At 36.8% G+C, this 15762-nt stretch overlaps 1 pseudogene; it reads right to left on the bottom strand.

Annotated features, from left to right (window-relative positions):
- Positions 1-2223, bottom strand: part of LOC102726105 (glutaredoxin-1 pseudogene) — a 112209-nt pseudogene extending 109986 nt beyond the window's left edge.
- Positions 2224-15762: the final 13539 nt, after the last annotated feature.

The following is a 15762-nucleotide window of genomic DNA, read 5'->3' as shown; positions in this document are numbered from 1 at the left end:
CAGCACTACCTCTTGCTGAAAGGCATCATGACTTCAGCTGTTAGCTTTCACTTGCCTTCCTCTTTGTACACTACCATATACATTATTTCTTTAATTTGTACTGCGAGGTGTTTCCATTTTATAGCTATTAACATCAAAATTCATGATTTTTTAAGCATCTGCAACCAAGTCACAGTAGGTGACAGAGACGACTTCTGACGCTTCACTCATTTTCAACTTTAACATTATGTGCATCTAGACCCAGATAATTCTTTGTTGGTGAGGGCTGTCTTATATGTTGTAGGATATTTAGTGGCATCCATGGTCTCTACCCACTAGATTCCAGTAGTACCCACCCCCCAAGTTGTGGCGTCCAAAAATGTTTCCAGATAGTACCAAATGCCTGGAAAGGAAAACCATCTCTGTTTTACTTAGTGCTTATTCCAGTACACCATAAATATATGTTCTTGTATTAGTTTACTAAGCCTGCTGTAACCCAGTACCAGTTTGGCGCCTTAATCAACAGAAATGAATTGTCTCACTTCATTGTTCTGAAGTCTAGAAGTCTAAAATCAAAAGGTCAACAGTTTGGTTCTTTCTGAGGCTATAAGGGGAGAATTTGTTCTTTAGCTTGTAGATGTCTTTGTTTTTTTACATTGCCTTTCCTCTGTGTGTATCTGAGTGTCCAAATCTTCCCTTTTTACGGGGATACCAATTATAGTAGATTAGAACCCATCATAATGGTAGTTTAACTTGACCACCTCTATAAAGATCCTGTTTGCAAATATGTTCACATTTTGGGGCGCTGGGAGTAAGTACTTCAACATATGACTTTGGTGGGGGGAATATAATCCAACCCATGACAGTTCTAAAAAAAAAAGTGTATTTATTCAAAACAAAATTCTTTACTCATTTGCTTAGCAACTTAGCTGCTTCTGAACAGATACTATATGGCTGGAATAATTTGGTATCATACTTGACACATAAAGGTTCAATGGGACATTTGAATGAATGTACAAAACAATTTCTTCAAATGTAGTAAGTGAAATAACTAAAAGTCAATATAAATAATATAAAGCAAAAATAGGCAGTTGATAAGCAGGGAGAATAATTTATAACTTTTTCTAACCTGAAACTTCTAGCATAATTTAAGGGACATTATAGATATGCCCATATTTAGAGTAGTGCTAAATGGTTTAACCACAATTTTATTTCTAATTCATTCAGCCATTTGAAACAAAATGATAATGGAAAAACTTTTCACACGGTCATGTATTCCATAGTTTCTTTGTAGACTTTAAAAGAGCTTTTCTACCAGAGTAGAACTCATTGGTATGAAAGGTTTTCTGGAGTTTCCTATCATGGAAAAGGTTGAAGTTATGCCACAGACCATCCTGTCAAGATAGGGTGTGTACTCAATGGGAAACACAGAACAAAAAAGGGGGGCAGGATAGAGGTTACAAGATGACTAATTAGTGATTACATGAGGCACAAAATGGATTTCATGACCCTCTAAAGATTCCTTGAAAATCAACTTAGATTCTAAAGAGGCAATGGCCATATCAAATGTGGTACAGTTTTATACTGTGGTTTGACACTGTTTATGTGAGCATGCTGTTTCACGGATTTAAGGTCATGCCGAGATTATGATGACACAGGAGGAATATCATACATGCTACCCACTTTGATGTGGACCTGTATTAATGGCCTCTTCGAGAAAATATACTGAATGGCATGGGACTTGGGGAAAGTCTTTATCTTGTTCTTCTTGTAGGGTGTTTCTGTTGGTTCACTGATTGTCATTTAAAGGTGAATTTTCTACTCCTGGTTGCCCCCATACTCTTTTGCCAAAAATGCTTTTTAAAATGTCTTTAAAGTGTCATTTAAAGGCAAAGGCTAAGAATGGCAACTATAAGCAGCACCCCTGAGCACCATAGAACTGTAATTTTATCTACAGCTGTGCCCAATTATTTTTAAAAAAGAAGTTCTGTAGAATGTATCAAATATAGGGCAATACCAAAATTTGTCCATGTTTCATCCTTGTATTTAATAATCTGCTGTTGCACAACTGTTCTTCTTGGAGTTTCTGGGTCTTTCCAAATCTGTGCTTGCCTGGTCTCTTTGTATAACTTCATCTCCTCTATGAGACTCACCAAGGTTACCTATGTAAGGGATGCTGTGATATACAGGTGGTACCAAGACTTCCTCCAGAGCTTCCTCCTTTCCTGTTGTACCTTGCTCCATCTTTGTCTTCCCATGATTGGTCTCTCTATGTGGTCTACCTTTTCTTGCTTGCCTTCTGATTTCTTACTCTTGGTTCTGTCTCATGGAGGCTAGGCTGGCCTCTTCCTTTGCAACAAGGAATCTTAGGAAGCATAGAACAAGGAAAAACCCTATTGGGTTCAGCCTAGAGTCCATGACATTTGTCTGCTGACCTCATGATCAAAGTTCCTATTAGGCCCTGCCTGTCACAATATTTGAGCAGTCCTGGCCAAATACCGTAAGTGACTTCTCCATTTCTAACTAGGAAACAAAAAGGCTCATAAAAGTAGAGCATTACATCATCATCATAAACATTAATGTGATTAAAAATACACATTAATGTAAATATTGCAATAAAAAGATACTGAACTTCAAGAGTTACTCAGTAATTTTAAGTTAAGCATCTGCCTTAGTTTGGGCTGCTATAACAAAATACTATATCCAGAATGGCTTAAAAAAGCAACATTTATTTCCCACAGTTCTGGAGACTTGAAGTCCAAGATCAGGATGCTGATATGACCGGGTTGTTGGTGAGAGCCCTCTTCCTGCTTTACAGATGGCCACCACCTTCCTATTTTCTCATATGGCAGAGAGAAAGGGCTCTAGTCTCTTCCTCTTCTTATAATTATACTAATCATGGGGGCTCTACTTTCATAACCTTATCTAAACCTAATTACTTCCCAAAGGCCTCATCTTCAAATACCATCACACTGGGATTAGGACTTTAATCTGAATTTTTTTTGGGGGGGGTGCGGGGAGACACAAACATTCAGTCCATAGTAGCATCCTTACAAGTTACATTGTATCCTCAGTAAATTGGTCATATCAGTGCACTTACTGAGTGACATTTCCAGTTTGATTGATTGCCTACCTAGTGTTATCAATCCTTTGCTCCTGTAGAATCCTTCTAAATCCAAGGGATAAGCTGGCTTTCTGAGGGCCTGATCCAACCTTGTGTTGTTTGACCCAAAAGTTTTTCAGAAGACGAAAAAAAAAGGTAATTTCCAGTGTTTAAAAAATAAGAGAACTCTCATAAAAATCTAAATTTTAAGCATCACTTGAAAAAGTAACAGTGATAGGAACACTGGGCAGCTAGCTATTCACATGCAACAGTTGACTGGAGCCCTTTACTGCCTTGCTCTCCATGGCATGTTCTAGTTCACTTTTACTCATTTATGCTTCCCTCCTGGCTGCTGCTGGTGTGGCATGATGTCCCCTAACTTAGGGACCACCTGGCCCCTCTTGGTAAAAGTTATCACCTGGATTTAATCATAACTGCATTTTTTCATGTCCAAAGATATAAAATATAAGTATGTTTAAATGTTTTGTATAGTGAAATTGTCTCTAAATAAAGTGATCCTAAGTCTCCCTCCTCTTATCTCTTAATCTTTAAACCTTTTCATAAGCTTCTCTAGTTACATAATTCCAGGGTTATATTTTGACCAGGTCTTAAATTTTTAAAAAAAGTTTCTTGTCTTTTAGTGAAATGAAAATATTAAGTTTCTTTCTACCTTTTCTTAGAAAAAAACCCAAAAAACTGAAGTCTGTTTCAAGATGGTTATTCTCACACCTTAAGAATTTCAAATTCAGAGCTATGAAGCACTGAGCATTTCAAGTTTAAACTTACAACTTTATCCCATTATATGTGCCGTGATGCCAAGAGAAAATTTTGTTTCCCTTTAAATTACAATCTCAAATATTGCAAGATAAACTATTTACCTATAATGCTCATATAGTAATGATAAACAAATAGCTGAAGAGTGCTGGGAGAGAGAAAAAATTAGTCTTTGATAAGTAATAACTGTAAATATGAAAAGGAATAAGGAACATAGAGTCTGTTCCTCCAGTTTTTCCTGTTCAGTTTCATTTAACACTGGGAAAAAAACACATCCAAACCAGTCTTGCCTAACCCACATTAATTGATAATGAAATAAATCTTAACTAATATGTTTTGATCAAATCATTTTCAGAAGAAAATATGCCACATTCAGTATTCATAAACTACCATTGTCAGATTTTTCTTTTTTATCTTTCTAAAGAACCATTTGTAATAGATGGCTTCAGAAGTGATGGAAATGGGACAGAGGGCGTGGTCCCAACAGAGAGCACCCTCCTGGCTCACTGTTCCGGGAGGGCAGGGGAGCTGGGTAATTGGCCCACTGCCATGCACTCCTCATGCAGCAGCCACCACTCCTGGTTTCCCCAAACAATTTTTCTTCTCCTGCACACTCTAACAAACTAGAATTTGAAACAGCAGTGAACAGGACCCCTTTCAACCCTGAGGCTTTTCTGAGGCAAAGAGGCCATGCTTCCCGCCATGACTGAGGTCTCTGCTCTGATGTCCCCCAGTTACTGGATGAAACTGTGCTTTGAAATAACTGTGGAGAGAGGAACAAGAAGTGTTAGTGCTGGAAATTTAAGAAGTTGGAGTCTTTTTTTTTTTTTTTCCTCTCCATGTGGAATACCTCCCAAACTTGTGGAAGAGAATAATGGTGGTTTCATCTGTGTGTGTGTATATGTATGTGTGTGTGTGTTCTTCATTTCCAGTTGTCAGGTGTTGCTTTAAATGTAGCCCTGCCTGGGAATACTACCCATGGATGACAGTGAAACAAAGAAATAGGGATTTTCATTTTATGCAAATCATTGTGTTAATTGGGGATCAGGTGGTGTGTTTCCTGAAGTAAGCAAAGGGAAAATCGTATTTATAGAAGCTGTCAATGTACAGCATGCACACTCGAACTTTGACCCTGTGTGAAAAGAGCAAACAGCCTATTGCCAATTGTATTAGGAAATTAAACTCTTTTTGGGCTAGCAGTTTGTCAAATCTGATGACTTCAAATACGAAATAAGAAGAAAAGTAGACTTTCTTTACTGATGAGCTTCTTCCACCTCACCCCCGCCCCTCCAGAACATTCTTCCAACTATATTGCAAACCTAGTTAAGGCTCTGGAATGTTATTTGTGCAGTTAACTTTTTGAATTCAATCATAATATAACAGTTGTCTCTACATAGTTAGCTTTGTGTTCTTAACTGGAGTAAAGAGCAATCAAACTTCTTAAACTTTATTTAATAAATACATTTAACTCAATATTATTTCTAGATGTAGCTAGACACTTAGGACTTAGTTACACTTAGGACACTTAGTTGTCCCAAAGCTTAGGATGAATGCTTTGGCCTTGGTAATTATTGTCTACACTGTCCGAATTTGTTGTATAATTACTTGGTATTCTGCTTCATTTTGACTGTTTAGACTTGGCCTTTGAGCACTTGGCATTTTGCTCACAGGAAGGAATTTACAAATGCATTCCTCAGCTGATAAATGTAATAGCACATGATGGTGTGAATCCTAATTAGAGAATCACACATCTCTAGTACATTAGGGCCAAGAGCTTTCAAGTATCAGAGTAGTGTGTTTATCTCATTAGTATATGCAGCTTTGGAATTGATTATTGCAATAATAAGTTTTTTTAAAAAATTAGGGTAATTAAAATTTGTAGTGTTTCCTTTTTATGTTGGGTAAATGCTAGGTTTTTTTTTTAAGTTGGCTTAAAATTAATCTTTAGAGTTTTGATTTTTTAAAATCTGTGGCTCTTCTTTGTATATAGGCAGTTTTATAGGACTGCCTACGTGTGACACTGTAGAAAGAGAAAAGTCAAGACTTACGTTAAGTGGGATATAAACAGCTCTTTACCTCTGAGAATTGTCTTGAAGATGTCTCTTTCCTTAAGTGTGCTTATAATGCTCTCAATCTCTCTAACATTTTTTCCCCCTGAGATCCATAAGATTGAGGCAGAAAATTTTCTGGTTAGGATGATTTTCATATAGACTAACCTTGTGGCAGAAAGACACATCTGTCTCTCTTTCTCTGTCTACTTAATATCTATCAATAGGTATTTGATAAATATTGACTACATTCAGTGATCTATGCTGGATACCATGGAGGAAAACAAAGGAGTTCTGTAAAGCACTGCCTAGATTCGGAGTGTTGGGCCTATCTGGAAGTTGGGGGTGGGAAAAGAGTAAAGATAACAAACCCATCTGGTGACATGTTAAAAGAACTTTAACTTTGAGCAACAAAATAGTGACAGTATTTGGTTATAATCCACAGAATAAAGTAAGTATCCATGAAACCATACTCATATAAGTAGATGAATGAATGAAAGGAATAAAAAAGAGGGACACTTTTCTTAGAGGAATTTATATGTGAATAACCCCCCCTCCAGAAAACTGAGCTTAATTTTGTCTCCCCTGAAGTATGAGCTGGACTTAGCGATTAAATTCCAAAGAATAGAGTATGGAAAGGGAAAAATAATGACTCAATAGTGGCAAAACCTAGAATACCTCACCTCAGAGGATCAAGGTTTACATCATCAGTTATAAGTCATGTTGATAACATGTATTCTTGGTATCTTGCAATGAGAGGGTGTCTTAAATCAGGCTGCTATAATATTTACTATAGACTAGGTGGCTTAAAGAAAACAAATGCATTTCTCACAGCTCGGGAGGCTGGGAAGTCCAATATCAAGATGCCAACAGTGTCCAGTGAGGGTCCTCCTCTGTGTTTGCAGACAGCAGCCTTCTTGCACATTCTATGGGTTTGGACAAATGTATAATGATAGGTGTCTATCATATAGTATCATACAGAGTATCCCCTGTGTCTTATCTTTTCTTTTAAGGGCACTAATCCCATTCATGAGAGCTGTACTCTCATGACCTAATTACCTTCCAAAGACCCCACCTCCAAATACCATCACAGTGGGGGCTTGGGGCTTCACCATATGAATTTTTGAGAGACACAAACATTGATTCCATAGTGGAAGGACACCTTGCCTCTGTGGTATTTTTTCTGTACTTCCACTCTAATCATGAGAAAGTCACAGACAGATAAAATTAAGGGACAAAATACCAGGCTGATACTCTGCATAAAAACTGAGACTCTGTCACAGATTAGAGGAGAATAAGGAGACATGACCAAGTGCAACATGGTAAACTATATTGGATCCTGGAACAGAGAACATCAATGAAAAACTGGTGTAATCTGAATACAATCTATAGTTTAATTATTTTGTACCAATGCTAAATTTTTATTTTTGACAACTATACCCCTAATTAATATTAAGGAAACTGGCAGAAAGTGTATATGTACTTTTTGGACTACCTTTGCAAATTTTCCAAAATTCTGAATTTATTTCAAAATAAAACATTTGTTAATAAAAAACGTAATCATTAGACAAATGTGTTACTTAGAGCTACTAGTTTTAAGAAGAAGAACAGATCACAGTAGATAGAGGTGCCTTCTGGAAGGATTGGGGCCATATGACAGGTCCCCAGAATTGGATGGGATTTGAGGCCCATCACAGATTCCTCCATTCCAGAACCTCTTCTTTTGGACCTTTTACATAAGACCGAATAGACACTGCTGCAAGTAATTCTGATATCAAAGCAAAGTGATTTTGTCTTAAATTTGGGAGCCCTGGGATTAGCTAATTCCATCCAAATGATCTTTTATCCACAGGACGCAAGCATTGCCCAAATTGAAGATCCCTCTGGTCACGAGGACACTTCTTCCCCGATTCTTCTTCCGAGGCTCTACCCCCTGTAGTTTCTCTGTCCTTCTAGTCCACTGTGCTCTCTGAAAGCAAGATTGCCCATATTCTTAGCTTGACCTCAGAATGTTCTTTTCACCTCAAGCTTTTACTTAAATGAGACTTCCTGCAAAAGCAAAACATTCAACTTTCTCCATTGTGCTTTCTTCTTTTACCATTATTACAGAACAAATTGAGAAGGCGATTAAAGGGAATCAAAAACACACAGGACCATATGGTTTTTAGACCAGTTCTCTCATGATTTTGAGGGAAAAGATAATTGTTATATACTGTAATGAAATACAAAATCACGGGAAAATGATGAAAGGTTGCTTACTCTTTGAGTGAGATTAGATTAATAGCAAAATTTAGTAATGAACAGTAACAGTAGCAAAATAGTACATGGACTAATTTCACTTAAGATACAAAGATGCAAAATAAAATATTAGCAAATGGATGTCACAGTTTCTTAAAAGAACAAAACCATAGCCATAAATGCAGACAATGCTCCTTTTTTTTGAGGTATAATTGATGTATAGTATTATATTAGTTTCAGGTATACACATGATTCAATCTTTGTATGTATTAGAAAATGATCACACTAAGTTTAGTTAACATCTGTTACCATACATAGTTAAAATATTTTCTTCTGATGAGAGCTTAATGTTGACTCTTAGCAACTTTTGAATCCCCAATATAGTATTAACTATACTCACCATGCTATACATCAACATCCCAAGACTTGTTTTATAACTGGAAGTTTGTACCGTTTGACATCCTTTACCCACTTCTTACCCGTTCCATCCTCTGTTTTCTGTATCTATGAGTTGCTGTTCTTTTTTTTAAGATTCCACATATAAGTGAGATCATACACTATTTGTCTTCCTCTGTGTTATTTATCTGACTTATTCCACTTAGCATAATGCCCTTCAGGTTGTCTACACTGTCAAAAGTGGCAGAGTTCCTTCTTTTAATGGCTGAAAAATATTCCATTTCTTATTTTCTTTATTCATTCATCTGTTGATGGACATGTAGGTTGTTTCCATATTTTGTCTATTGTAAAGCCACAATGAACATGGGGGGACATATCTTTTTGTGTTTGTGCTTTGGAATTTTTTTTGGATACATACCCAGAGGTGGAATTTCTGAGCCATATGGTAGTTCTACTTTAATTTTTTGAGGAATCTCCATAGTGTTTTCCACAATGGCAATACCAATTTACATTCCTACCAAAAGTACACAAAGATTTTTTTCTCCACATCTTTGTCAACACTTACTTCTTGGTTTTTTTTTTATATTAGCCATTTTAAAAGGTGTGAGGTGATATCTCATTATTTTGATTTGCATTTCCCTGATGATTAGTGGCATTGAACATCTTTTCATGTACCTGTTGACAAGGCTCTTTCATTTTAACTGCTGCATACTTCGAGTCTACATAGCTTAATTTATTTAACCCTCTTTCCGTTGGTGACTATTTGGGTATTCTCTTAATTTTGACTATTACAAGTAATGTAACAATTATTTTTTTTGCACGTACATCCTAATGTACATATTCTGTAGGATACTGAGCAGTGGAATTAGCAGCCAAAAAGATAAGTGAATAAAAATACAATATCCAGTTGATAATTCAGTGAGATAGAAATGGAAAAAAGGGGTTTTAATTTGATAGAGTATATTAAGAAGTAAGCATCATACTTAAACTTTTAAAAACTATGCAAAAGCACTGGCTGTAAGAAATAAAATTTATATAGGATATGGAAACAGTATTTGGGTGTTGTAAACATTAAACTAATACAAAATTCCTAGCAATTTGGGTTGTTCTTTGGTACCTTTACTCATTATTCATTCCTCTATATATTCATGCTTTATGTACGTAGATATATATGTATATTAAAAAGGGTATTAGAGGATACTATTGTTCTGAAATTTGCTTGTAAAATTTTGTCAACATATTAAGGTCCTTCTGTGTTAGTATATACAAGTCTATCTCACTCATTTTTAATAGTTGCATATTCCATAGTATTTGATAATTTGTTTAATTCTCCCTTGATTTAGGATATTTGGGTTTTCTCTAAATTTAATTATTCTAATAATGTTGTTTGAACACTTTTGTATATCTATCCTAGTATTCATATTCCCATAAGATGGATATCAACAAATAAATAGAAAGTTAAGGAGGGCTGAGGAAGCAGAGTTGAGCTAGTGTATAACTTTGAAGAACCTACCTGAGCAGAGAAGGAAAAAGGGTTAAAACGATTATTTTATATTTTGGGAAAAAAATATATGTGTACGATAACAGCATAAAAAATACTAATGAACTCCCAATAAATGGCTGCAGCCTAATGTACCCCTTCTTAACCCACTCTAATTAGGATTCAGGTTCTTCACTCCCTTGAAAATTTCTCTGGATGTGGTCACCAAGAGCCCTTCATGCCATGGGACATTTTTCCTTCATGACATTTGGTTTTATTCACCTTCTTTTTCTTGAAATTAGGCTAACTGAGATTCCATGCAGCAATTTTCCCTGGAGCACTCTTAGCCCTCTGAGCCCTCTACTCTCTGATTTCTTTCCAGGTTTTCTTAACTCTCCCCACATTATAACTATTACAGAGCCCAGGATTTGTCTTTCACTCCCTTCTTACTTAACTTACTCGTCTTGCATGGGCTTATCTGCTCCCTTGGCTTTAAATAGCACTTAGATTTGCACTCAAGATGTAAAATTTGAAGTCTCTCCCTTGAGTTCTAGAACCATCTATGTCCATGGGAATCCAACAGGTGCTTCAAACTCAGCAGTCCAAAACCAAATTCATAAGCCTCATTCCCATTCCCAAATACCTTCTTCCTATTCAGTGATCAATTATTGGTATTCAGTTATTTGTCAATGAAAATTACCACTTTCACCAAATCCCACATCCAAGTTTATCAATCAGGTACCTCAAGTACCAGAGACCTGAAATAGTGGCATTTTAAATGAAATAACAATTTATTGTATATTTAAGCTTGTTTTTCCACTTACATTATTTTGTGGCTCTCAAATGTGCAGCTTATTGTCAATGATATGACTACTTACATACAAAAGAACCTACCATTTTAATGGCATTTTATAAAATTTATGTCAAAATAGACTTTATATTTTGCTATTTGAAACAAAGATAAGGATTTTATTCCTCTACCTGGACAAAAGGGCAATTATTTAAGTACTAGATATTAATTTTAATCTTTTCCCGTATTAGTTATTGGTAGGGCATTTAGTGTGAAATACTGGGGAAGAATGCATATGTGCATATTATTCAAATCCTCTGTTTTTAAGGATCTTATTTATTTACATATATAATGGTAATGTCATTAATGAGGACTACTTTTTTTTTTAAAGATTTTATTTATTTGACAGAGACACAGCAAGAGAGGGAACACAAGCAAGGGGTGTGAGAGAGGGAGAAGCAGGCTTTCCGCAGAGCAGAGAGCCCGATGCGGGGCTCGATCCCAGGACCCTGGGACCATGACCTAAGCCGAAGGCAGACGCTTTATGACTGAGCCACCCACATTCCCCTACTTCTATTCTTGATGAACATTGGGCTTTGGGGTGGTGATGAGAAAAAAAATAGAAATGCATTTCAATTTATAAAAGTTTGTTTTCCTTTAAAAATGTAAAATGTCAAATTCTACAATTGACAATTTTAGTTCAAGTTGAAATAAAGTTATTTGTCATCATTAACATAACAAAATTATATGATCCTTTGGGCACAATATTGAACATAGTCCTAGAATGCAGGGACTTTAACCTTGGAAGAGATCTCAGAAATGACATAGTTAAAGGTTACTAACTGGTGCCTATAGGCTGAATATGGCCTGGTGTGTGTGTGTGTGTGTGTGTGTGTGTATTCACTACACCTCAAAGATCAAAGTGAAATCCCTTGGGTGGGGGTGGCGACAGGGGTGGGAACATCACTCTCTGGCATGCCACATACTCATCTCTCCATATTAACTCTGGTCTGCTTCCTCTCACATACCTGCCTGGGGCTTTGAAGACCTCTGAGTTTGTAACTCCAGCCAGTTTGACTTATCTTCCAATTAAGCACATCTGCCAGGTGGTGCTCCAATCTCTGCTTGAACACTCTCAGGGACAGGGAGCAGAGAGCTTATTAAAATTTCAGGCAGCCTTCCTTGTTAGAAAGTTCACTGAGATTGAGCAGCAACTTGATTCCCAGTAACTTCCCTAACGGTCAAGCTGCATGGAAAAAGCGTAATGCCTCTTCCACATGACAAAACTTCAGATAATTGATGGGATCTATCACATCTCCCCATTTCATTCCAGGGCTTTTCTTCTCAAGGTTAAACACCCTCAATTTCTTTAATGTCCCTCATTTGGCATTCACCATCCTGATAATCCTCTTTCGAACGAATGTAATTCCATTTGTCAATGACCCTTATAAAATGTGTTTCTGAGAATGAACACAGTGATCTACATGTGGTCTACCCAGCCCAGGGTAGAGAGGGGCTATTAACACCTGTGTTCTGGGCATTATGCTTCCATTAATGAAATCGAGGGCTGCATTAGCTGTTGTTAAGCAGTTAGCAACTGGGATAAAAATGATGGTTGAAACATGAAGTGCAGCTTGACCAGATACAAAGAAAGGAGGGGGCCATTTAGAAGTTAGTGAATAAGTAATAGAGATAGGTTTTAACACTGAGGAACATTCTCTACTATTCCAAAGGACAAAGCATTATATAAGCAAAGATGAATGTTTTAAAAACCTGAGAAAAATGAACTGAGCCATCCATCAAAAAATAGAATGGATGTATCTGGGTTGGTAATGATTATTCTGGTTTTTTTAATGTGGTTATCACATGTTTTATAGTTGAAAAAGTTATTTAAAAAAAAACTTGTCAACTGGTGCCCATTACTTATATCCTGGCATTTGTTTTTTTCATCCCTCACATTGCTATATACATTTTTAACAAAAATAATGCTCAAATATGCATACATGTTCATATAATCATATTTTCTGATATCCAAATCATCTTTTGAAATTTTGGCAAGGAAATCAATGTTTTCATCTCACTTTTGCAAATAAGAGTTTTCTATGTAAATTTCTTGCTTTGCTTTTCCTGATTCCATCCTTTCCACCTTGCCATGGTCAGCCCCTGTGATCCCAGCAGTTGAAGGTAAGGTCCACTCTGATTCCCAGACCATTCAGACAGGACAGAAAATACTTTGTTGTAGTAGCTTCAGGAGTTTAGTCTAGAAACTTGTAGGTGCTTTAGGGGCAACACCAAAGTTCTCACAGTATCCTTTTCAAGCCCCTTTCCTTGCACAGCTGTAAAGCCAATGGAGTTTAAGTTATAGAACCCTATATGCATGGACAACTTCCAAGTTTTTGAGAAGAGTCCTAAAACTTGATTTTCATAATATTGTATTATTTTGCTTAAAGAGAGCCTCAAATTTATATAAACTTCAGGTCTTATAACACCTGGATTTATCCTGCCTAACCTTCTCCCCAAATCTCTCTTGCACACTTGGAAGCTTTTTCACTTGGCTTGATTTGGGGGTGTGGAATTCTGCCTTGATTCTAAGTCCCATCCCTTCATTCATCCCAGTAGAGCGTTTCCCTGCTTCTGCTCAACACCTGGGGATGTCTCCCCTCCCTTGTTCTTGCCAGTCTCCTCGTCTAGGGAGACTTTTCCTTTCTTCTCAGTCTGATTGGCAGCAGAGGTTGGGATGCTCAGGAATGGAGAATAGTTGCCTGCTGGTCCTCAGACTTCAGGGTGTGCTCACCCCACTTCTGTATTGTCATGCTTCACTCACTGTTCTTCAGTTCCCACAAGAGTGACTTTGGTCATTATCTCTCTTGGGCATTGTGCCTGAACCTTCTGCTGTACTTGGTCACATCCTCTGATCTAGGTTATTTTCTCCAGTCCAGGTTAGTCCTAATGTACATCTGCATAAGGCAGATGTACAGAAGAATGAGGTGGCTCATTCTTCTACATATTGAGTGTGAGGACATAAAATGAAAAAGAAAATGCTAAAGACATGAGTGAAGGTGAGGCCATTGTCAATTCTTGACTTCCCTGAGATTTTGCACACGACTCCATATTCTTTTCCCTTGAATCCTGGCAACATTTCCAGGGACTTCAGTATCCTCATGGATAACCTTGCTGATACTCTGGCTTCTTGAGTTTATGAGCTCAACTTCAGGTATCTTTATAGTCTGCTTTGGAATCACAGGTATAAATATTATGTTTACTTGATCAAATAGTATTCTCCCTTTTATTGTATTCTAAATGTGAATAACATAAGGTTTGGGCACTATAAATTTTTTCTGTCTCATCACAAGTATGCTTTTTTCCATTGAAATTATACTCATATTTTAAAACTACACAGTGTCATTTATATTTGAGCAATACTTCATTCCTCAAAAAAGTGGTTTCATAAAGCAACTTGGAACATATCTAAAATTTCATTTGACAATTAGATAATGGTTTATATACATTGTTATCTAAATTCGTTATTAAACAGTATCCAAAGCTATTCCAATAGATCCAATTCATTATATAGAAAATATCTTTTTTAAGATTTTATTTATTTATTTGAGAGAGAGAGAGAGAGAAGGATAGCAGGGCGAGGGGGTGGGGGAGAGGGAGAAACAGACTTCCCACTGAGCAGGGAGCTGGATGCAGGGCTTGATCCCAGGACCCTGAGATCATGACCTAACCCAAAGGTCAACGTTTAACCAACTGAGCCACCCAGGTGCCCTATTATATAGGAAATATTTATACAAATATACACATTTATACATACATACACATTTATACATACATATAAATAAAATGACACAGGCTAAAGGGCGTTTTCTTGGAGTTTTGTTAGTATTTTACAATGCAGAATGTCTTGAAAGTGTCCTATTGTTTTCGAAGGATCTCTAACAAGCTGGCATTATGTCCTGTTCTTCCCTTTGAAAGTCATGAATACTCACGTTGTCAACGATCTCATTGGAGATTTTGTCCATAAAAATAACTCTGATGTGCTTTGAAGCATGGCTTTTATGAGACTCTTCAATTTGTTTCCCAAAGGTCAAGTTCAATCCTGGTGGCTTGCTGTAGGAATGTTTTAATTTTTATTCAGTAATCCCTACTTCCTCTAACTGCCTTGCACATCCCATCACCCAGCAAATAAAAATCCAAGCAGTAAAGTTGGTTAGCTTAGCTAGGCATACTCTGTAAAACATGATGATTTATTCTTTCAGTGACCTTAATGATAGTTTTAGTGTAGTAAATTTTTTATTACAGTAAATTATTTATTGCAGGAGAGGCATGTGAGTCAACAAGGAATGCAGAAATAATAGTGGAGAAATTTATGTTGTTTTTCGAAGTCCTTTCCCCACCTCTGTGGTTCTAACAAAAAAAATCTTCCATTACTTGAAGTAAATGCTGGAAACAACATGGGTTTGCAAAGAGGGGAGATTACACGTTCAGTTTCTAGGGACTCTATGAGAACAGCTCTTCTCTTCATACTTGTTCTGGAGCCGACTAGCTCACTAGCTTACTGTCAGAAAAGCTTTTCAGTTTCTGTGTCTGGTAAGAGTCAAAGTTCTAACATTTTCCAGGTTGATATTTGTATAAGAGACATAAAGGCCTTCAGTGCATTATCAAGAATGTGTCTAATCTAGGGATAGTGGGGCAGAGAAATCAGGGAGATCAGATTCCCTCCTTCCATTCCTTGCCAAATCAATCATTTGCAGGACAGAATGTGACAAGTAAGTCGTCACTTAAAATTAAACAACCACATAGATTATCTGTTACTCAGAATTCTTGAAACAGTCATTGTTCACAGCTCTTCACAATGAAAGCACATGCTTATAGGTCAACCTGAGGTACTCTACGACCTTGAAATCTTCTGTGAATCTTAAAATAAAGGTGACAGATGACTTCATAATCA

The sequence above is a fragment of the Leptonychotes weddellii genome, chromosome 3 (genome assembly GCF_054177405.1).
Source record: "Leptonychotes weddellii isolate Sample4059 chromosome 3, ASM5417740v2, whole genome shotgun sequence".
In the NCBI taxonomy this organism is placed as follows: domain Eukaryota; kingdom Metazoa; phylum Chordata; class Mammalia; order Carnivora; family Phocidae; genus Leptonychotes; species Leptonychotes weddellii.
Note: the sequence above shows the minus strand (reverse complement) of the source record. Positions and strands in the feature narration are given on the sequence as shown.